The sequence below is a fragment of the Dasypus novemcinctus genome, chromosome X, assembly GCF_030445035.2.
Source record: "Dasypus novemcinctus isolate mDasNov1 chromosome X, mDasNov1.1.hap2, whole genome shotgun sequence".
Taxonomy (NCBI): domain Eukaryota; kingdom Metazoa; phylum Chordata; class Mammalia; order Cingulata; family Dasypodidae; genus Dasypus; species Dasypus novemcinctus.
In genome coordinates, this window is record NC_080704.1 from 171,085,496 (window position 1) to 171,093,260 (window position 7,765).

At 35.6% G+C, this 7,765-nt stretch overlaps 1 non-coding gene across 1 annotated transcript; it reads right to left on the reverse strand.

Moving 5' to 3' along the window:
- Positions 1-556: 556 nt before the first annotated feature.
- On the reverse strand, positions 557-663 carry LOC131277316 (U6 spliceosomal RNA). Its single transcript, XR_009184513.1, has one exon. It is a non-coding gene; the product is annotated as a U6 spliceosomal RNA (small nuclear RNA).
- Positions 664-7,765: the final 7,102 nt, after the last annotated feature.

Sequence of the window (7,765 nt, forward strand, 5' to 3'; positions counted from 1 at the left end):
TTTTTTTCTTTGTTAGTCTAGCTAAGTGTTTGTCAATTTTGTTGATCTTCTCAAAGAACCAACTTCTGGTTTTGTTAATTCTCTCTATTGTTTTTTGTTCTCAATTTAATTCATTTCTTCCCTGATATTGTTATTTTATTCCTTCTGCTTGCTACGGGCATAGTTTGCCCTTCTTTCTCTAATTCTTCCAGCTTTGTAGTTAGATCATTTATTTTAGTCTTTCTTCTTTTTTAATATAAGCATTGAGGGCTATAAATTTCCTTCTCAAGACCGCTTTCACTGCATCACCTAAGTTCTAATATGCTGTGTTCTTGTTTCATTCATCTCAAGATATGTATTGATTTCTCTTGCAATTTATTCTTCAACCCACTGATTTTTAAATAATGTGTTGCTTAATCTACATATATTTATGTATTTTCCCTTTTCTGCCTTTTGTAGATTTCTAGCTTTATTCCATTATGATCAGAAAAAGTGCTTTGTATAATTTCAATCTTTTTAAGTTTATTGAGATCCATTTTGTGACCCAATAGATGATCTATCCTGCAGAAATTTCGATAAAAATATGGAATGTTTCATGAATTCGTATGTCATCCTTTTGTAAGGGCCATGCTAATTTTCTCTGCATTGTTCCAATTTTAGAACATGTGCTGCTGAAGCAAGCACAAGAATGCATTGTTTTAAATATTACTTTATATTATCTTGTCTTTTGATGAAGCTGAGAGAAAAAAACAAGCAAGTTTATATTTATATTACTTGTTATATATTGTTGTATTAATATATATATTGTTATATATATATAGTAATATATTCTTATATTAATTTTATTTATTCTGATTCCCTTCATTTCTTTCTTTGGTTTTGAGATTCTGCTGTCATTTCCTCAATCCAATAGAGCTTTACTTGCACCTGCTAACTTTGTGATGTTTTTGTCAATTGTATTACTTTCCTATATGGTATAAGCACAGTTCCCATGATAGACATACTGTTTCATGTAATTGTGTTTTTATTTATAAATATCTTTATAAATTATCTTTACCATTGCTCTTTTCTTTCTATATGGGTTCAGATTATCATCTAGGGTCATTTGCTTCCAGCCTTAAGAACTTACTATTATATCTCTTGTAAGGTGAATCTGCTAGCAACAAATTCTCTCAACTTTTGTTTATGTGAGAATTTTATTTAATTACTGTGAACAGTAATTTTGATGTTCTTTTTTTGACAGTGTTTTGATTTCAACACATTAAGTATGTGGTTGCGCTATCTTCTGACTGCCATTTTTTCTGATGAGAACACAGTTGCTACTATTATTAGTTTCCTTATATTTTTACCATTTTGTCTATGATGTTTCTGAGTGTGGATCTCCATTTTTATCTTACTGGTAGTTTGTTGAGCTTCTTGGAAGTATAAAACAATGATTTTTCATCACAATTAGCAAGTTTTCTGCCAAACAGTCCATAGTCTTTGAATAATTTTTCTCCTTCCTTCTTTCTTTCCTCTCCTTCTAATACTATCATACATGTTTGTACACCTCATCATGTCCCATGCTTCCCTGAGACTGTTCATTTCTATTCATTCTTTATTTCCTTCTGCTCTTCAAGTTGACTAATCTCTATTGATATATCTTTTTGCCAATTCTTTCCTAGGCCAGCTCAAATGAACTGTTGATTACCTCTACTGAATTTCCATTTTGTTTATTATAATTTCCAACTGTAGGATATATATTTGATTCTTTTTTGTATAATTTATATCTCTATTGATACTTCCTATTTAATGAAATATTATCATCACACTTTCTTTTAATTCTTTAGGCATGATGCCCTTTAGTTCTTTTTGTTTTGTTTCTTTGTTCATGTTTGTTTTTTTGTTTTTTTGTATTTATTTATTTTTTAATGTTACCTTAAAAAAATATGAGCTCCCCATATACCGCCCACCCCCTTCACCCCACTCCTTCCCCCATAACAACATCCTCCTCCATCATCATGAGACATTCATTGCACTTGGTGAATACATCTCTGAGCACCACTGCACCTCATGGTCAATGGTCCACACCATAGCCCACACTCTCCCACAGTCCAACCAGTGGGCCATGGGAGGACATACAATGTCTGGTAACTGTCCCTGCAGCACCACCCAGAACAACTCCAAGTCCCGAAAACGCCCCCACATCGCATCTCCTCCTCCCACTCCCTACCCTCAGCAGCCACCATGACCACTTTCTCCACACCAATGCCACATTTTCTTCGATTACTAATCACAATAGTTCATGTATCCTTTAGTTCTTTATACATATTTATAATGGCTGCTGGAAGTCTTTACTATTTTCAACATCTGGGTGCTTTCAAAGTCAGTTTCTATTATCCGTTTCTTTTCCCCCATATGAGTCACACTTTCCTGTTTCTTTCCATGTCTCATGATTTCATTGGCAGAAAAATGAACATTTTAAAATATATATTGTAACAATTCAGGATATTGATCCTTCAAGGCTTAAAGTTGTTGCTGTTTTGCTTGGTTGTTTATTTGCTTGGTGATTGGGTGAACTAATTTTGTGTAGTCTACCTCCCCTTGCAATGTGCTACATCTGATGACCTTGAATGGATTTTTTTCTCATTTTTTCTTTTAACCTGCTACCCAGGGTTTTACCCTGGGTTGAGATAAGTCTCTTATTGGCCAAAGATTGTGCTTAATTCTTCTTCATGATTTATAATTGTATCTTTTATTATTGGATATGTGGGGGGTTTGCAGGTTACTATCACAGCTCAGAGAGCTGTTTTGCTTTTTGTTTATATTTTAGAGCCAGGTACCCATAGCCTGGAGGTTCCCTCTATAATCCTGAGATTCTGCAGTTTTAGGAATGTACACAGTCTTACAGGCTTCCAGGGATATATGTAATTTTATTTCTAATTCTGGATTTCTAGGAGTTGCTCCTAGGACAGAATAGCTTATTGTTCAACAATATTTGGTCAGAAATTGTGCTTAAGTCCCTATTGCCAGCAAGTCTTCAACAATTTGTTGATGGATCTGTATGTGACTTGGTGGATGTCTTCCAGTCTGCTATGAGCCAGGCTCTGATTTCTCCTGAGCGAGTATAGCCTACTCTTGTGCAGAATCTTCCTCAACTCCAGATTTGACTGTGATCCAGAGGGGGCTCTTGTTGACTGTCTCTTTCCCTGGAATTCTCTATTAAACTTATGGCTGCTCTTGCATTTAGCTTGTTAGTAGAAGTTTTTGTGGAGCTATGGGCTCCCTCTTAATTGCACTCCACCCACATTGCAATTTTGTGTGTGTGTGTTTTGACCGGCTGTGGGGGGGAGAGTTCCGGTCTTCTTGAACAAACTTGCCGAGAGTAGTTTCCATACGATGGAGGGTAAGGGAAGGAATAGGTCATGGCTCAAATGTCACAGTTATAGCAGATACTTAGAATATTTTCTTGATCAAATGTTTCTTCACTTACTGTATGTTTTTAAGCAAAATTCCAGTCTTTAAATGATTAGTTTTTGTTTGAGATTTATGTAATTTTCTCCACTTTAATCATTATTAGCTTGGGAAAGCCTCTGCCCCATTCATCATTGCCATTCCAGAAGTCAGTCTTTTTGGTCCTTAAAAACTCTTAATCCAGGTTAATGCATTGAATTTTGCAATGTGCCTGGGCACAGATGAAACTGATTTTAGTAGCATCTAAAATACTGTCATTATCATGACTCATCTGCTTATTTTTTGAGTGTCCTGGAGGATAAGATTTCCAGAACTCTAAGTGCTCTTAGTATCCTTTGGAAGGGATAACAAGAATGGATTTGTAGTTATTGATACCTTCTTTGCATGCCAACTTTGCCCCAGCTCTCTGAAGAATCACAGGCAGCTCTAAAGGGATCTTTCCCTGCCCTTACTTAGGCAATTTGAGCACTAGAGTTTAGACTGATGAGCTCACACAAACACAGTCACCCTTATATTAGAGTGGATCTCAGAACATGGCTCCAGCAGCCTCTCTTTCAGTCAGAATTGTAGTAATGCATTGATGACAAGCAAAGGCCCAGTGAGTTGCATGAGAGAGTTTCTTTAATGAAGTTCTGTTATGGAAGTGATAGTACCATAATTTACATTCTGGCTCCATTAAGTTAAATCATCTCCTTAGGTATTTTGGTCTTCATATACAAAACAGTTATAATCATACCTGTCCTATTCATGTCACAGCACTGTCATAGACATCAATTGAAACAATGTGAAAATGCTATGTGAATTAAAAACAAATAGAAATATATTAACTTCAGCTTCTGGGAATGCTGGACTGAAACGTCACTGGATGATATCCCCACAGAAACCACTATAAAAACTGGAAAAACATATAAAAGAAACAACCTGAAGTCACGAAAGAGTGACCAAAAACTTGGATGTACACACTCAAAAGAGGGAGGAAAGAAGATATAGAAGATAAATTTCCATCTTTTGGGTTTTTAGTCTACAACAAAGTGAAGATGACTTTCTGTGTATGAGGCAGAGTTCATCAGTGGAGAAAGAGAAACAATGAGGAAGCAATAGCTGGTAAAAAGATAGGGAGATTCCTAGAAAGGAAAGAACAGGACAATAAATCCCTAGGTCCTGTCTATAAAAAATGACATTTAATTGTAGAGATAAATAAGCTGAGATTAAATAAATGGAAAAAGATATTGCACAAAACTGCATATTTATCAAATAGTTTTCAAGACAAAAATTATTGTCAAAGGTAAGAGTAGTAATTCAAGTGCACAAAGTAAATTTACCATGATAAATCATGTGCTGGAAAATAAAACAAATCTTGATAAAATTTAAAAGGTTGAAAATATACAGATTATGTCCTTTGATTAAATAAAATTAAATTAGAAATCAATTACAATGAAAAAAAAAGGAAAACCCCAAATAGTTGGACATTAAATATCTCACTTAAAACGTCCATCTTTACTTTCTGTATCCAACAACAACTAAGTCCAAGATATAATTACCCCTCACCTAGAATAATATGGCAGGCTGCTAACTTGTTTCTCTTCTCTTTCTCCCTAATTTCCATTCTTCTCAATACAGTCAGAGTGATCTTCTAAAAGCATAAAGTAAATCAGGTCATTACTATTGTGTTGCTTTGAATTTATGATAAAATATAACCTTCCTAAATGACTTAATAGGACCCTACATAATATGTCCTCTGACCACCTCTTCAGCCTCAGGTAATACTGCTTCAACCACAGCAGCCTCTCTGATCTTCATACATAAAACGCTCTTTCCTGCTCAAAGCATTTGCCCATAGTGTTCTCTTTGCTTAAAACACTCATAAAACCATTCACCTGGAAAAGTCCTATTCATCTTTCAGGACTCAGTTTAAATGTCACTACCCCAATTGGTTCTCCCCAAACCAATCCCCTAATCTAAAATAGATACCCTGTTGTCCTCTCACACTGAACTTTTTTGTTTATAGCACTTATTACAATTTACAACTATATATAAGTAAGATTTATTTATGTGTGTCTCCTACATTAAACTATAAACTCCATAAGAGCAGAATGCTCTAGGTTTTGCTCACCACTGTATGCCCAGAACATAGCCCAGTGTCTGGCATAGGACATGTGGTCAATAAATATTTGCTCTATGTAACCCAACCATACTTATTTTATTTGAGTACATTGGAGTTTGAAGGTAAAACTTTTTTCCCCCATTTACTGTCAATACCCTGATTCTTTGAGAAGGATTATTGATGATTTGTGTCTCGAGGTTCTCTGGTCATATCATCAAATTTCCAGTGTCATATCAAAAAAAGAACAGATGTATGTATTAAATGAGTTTTGATTTTTTTCTTGTTGAATTTCTACTTTTGTTGAAATACCTAAGAGGAGGATGTTGAATCAATAGTTGTCCAGAAATCTAGATTTGAGAATCATCAATGTATAAGTGATAGCAATAGTAGTTGAAATCACCACAGGGAAATATTTCATTTGAGAAAAGAAAAGTGACAAGGAGGGATACTTTGATAAATATCAACATTTAAAGGTTAGATAGAAGAAATGATCAAGTGAGATGGAATTAGCAGGTAAGATTAAGACGAAATGATCAATGGGGAATATGGAAAGGGTAGGTATGGTATCATTGAAATCACAGTAAAAACATTTTAAGAATGGAGTCACAAGTGAGAATATGAAGAATGAAATGCATGTATTGGGTGCAATAACATGGAGGTCATCATTATCATTATAGCTAGCTATTTTTGTGAAGTAATGGATGCAGAAGCAAGACAAAAATTGGGTAAGGAGCTGATGCTAGCAGGAAAGTGGAGACAGTGTAAGTATATTATTTTGTGAAGGAGCTTAGCTGCAAAGGGATGTGATAGTACCAACATCATCTGGGAACCTGTTAGAAATGCATATTATCAAGCCTCACTGCAGACTTACTGAATCAACCTCTGGGAAAGGAACCTAGTAAACTGGTCTTTATAATCTTCGCAAATATTTCTGATCCACATGCAAGTTTTAGAACAACCAGCTTTCAGCAAAGGGAACAGGAGTTGAAAAAGTTTTGAGGAGATTGGTGAAGGTTTGGATAAATCGATGCTATTTGAATTGGAAAGTGATCAGGCAAAACCTTCTCCAGTGCCATTAAAAATAAACAATGGACTATGGTTTATAGTACAAGAATATTCTTTCATGAATTATAAAAAATGTACGAAACCAAAACAAGATGGTAATAATAGGGTGGTTGTAACAGTTTGAGATTATTTTGTAAATCCCAAAAAGAGAAAGATTGTGAATTGGTCTATTCCTCTGGGTGTGATACCCTTGAATTGCATTAAACTCATCTGGAGGGCCTTTAATTAGATTATCTGTTAAGCTCACTGTAGGGCTTTTTATTGGAATACTTCAGTAAGATGTAGCTGGGGTTGAGTCCCCACCTCCTGGCTGGGTCTAATATAAGTGGATGCTCAGACACAGCGGAGAAACCTCTGCCATTTTTGATCCTGCCATGCAATGAGGCTCAAACAGCTGAGACTCTGGGGAGAGATGAGCCATTTGATTGAAAACTTACAACTCAAAATGGGAAGAGAGAAGAATAGCTAAGACTGATACAAGATTCCTGGAAAGAGACAAGTCCTATGCCAGCTTGCAGCTGAAATCAGGAAGAAAGCTGAGGAGCTGAGCCTGAGAGAGAAAGGCCAGAGGGGAAGGCAGAGACCGGGCAGAGATTACCTGCCATTTTCAACACGTGGCAACTTACTTTGGTACAAAAGCACCTCTGATGGTGTGTTAATTTGTATATTTTACAGCCTCAGAACTGAAATCTTTTGCCCCAAATAAACCCCCTTTATAAAAGCCAACAGATTTCTGTTACTTTGCATTAGCATCCCTTTCGCAAACTAAGACAGTCATATGTGGGGAGAAAATACACTTAATATAAATAGTGGATGAGAGATAGAACTATTTTAAAAATCTTTCATCAATTGTACAAAGACAACTGCTGTTAAAAAATAATTCAATTATTTAAAAACTGCTATCACTAATAGTAACACATGTTCCACACCAATACAAGGTGTTGGTGGTGGGGTAGTATACAAAAATCCTATATTTTATGCTTGATTGGTTTTTTAAAAAGATCTCTGTATTTATTTTCCTCCCTTCCGCTCCTCCTGCCCTGCTCTTTCTGCTGTCTGTGTTTTTTCTCTTCTCACTTTCTCTCCTCTAGTATTCAACAGGATTTGAACATGGAGACCCCTGATGTGGAGAGAGGTTCCTGTCAATTGTGCCACCTCAGTTCT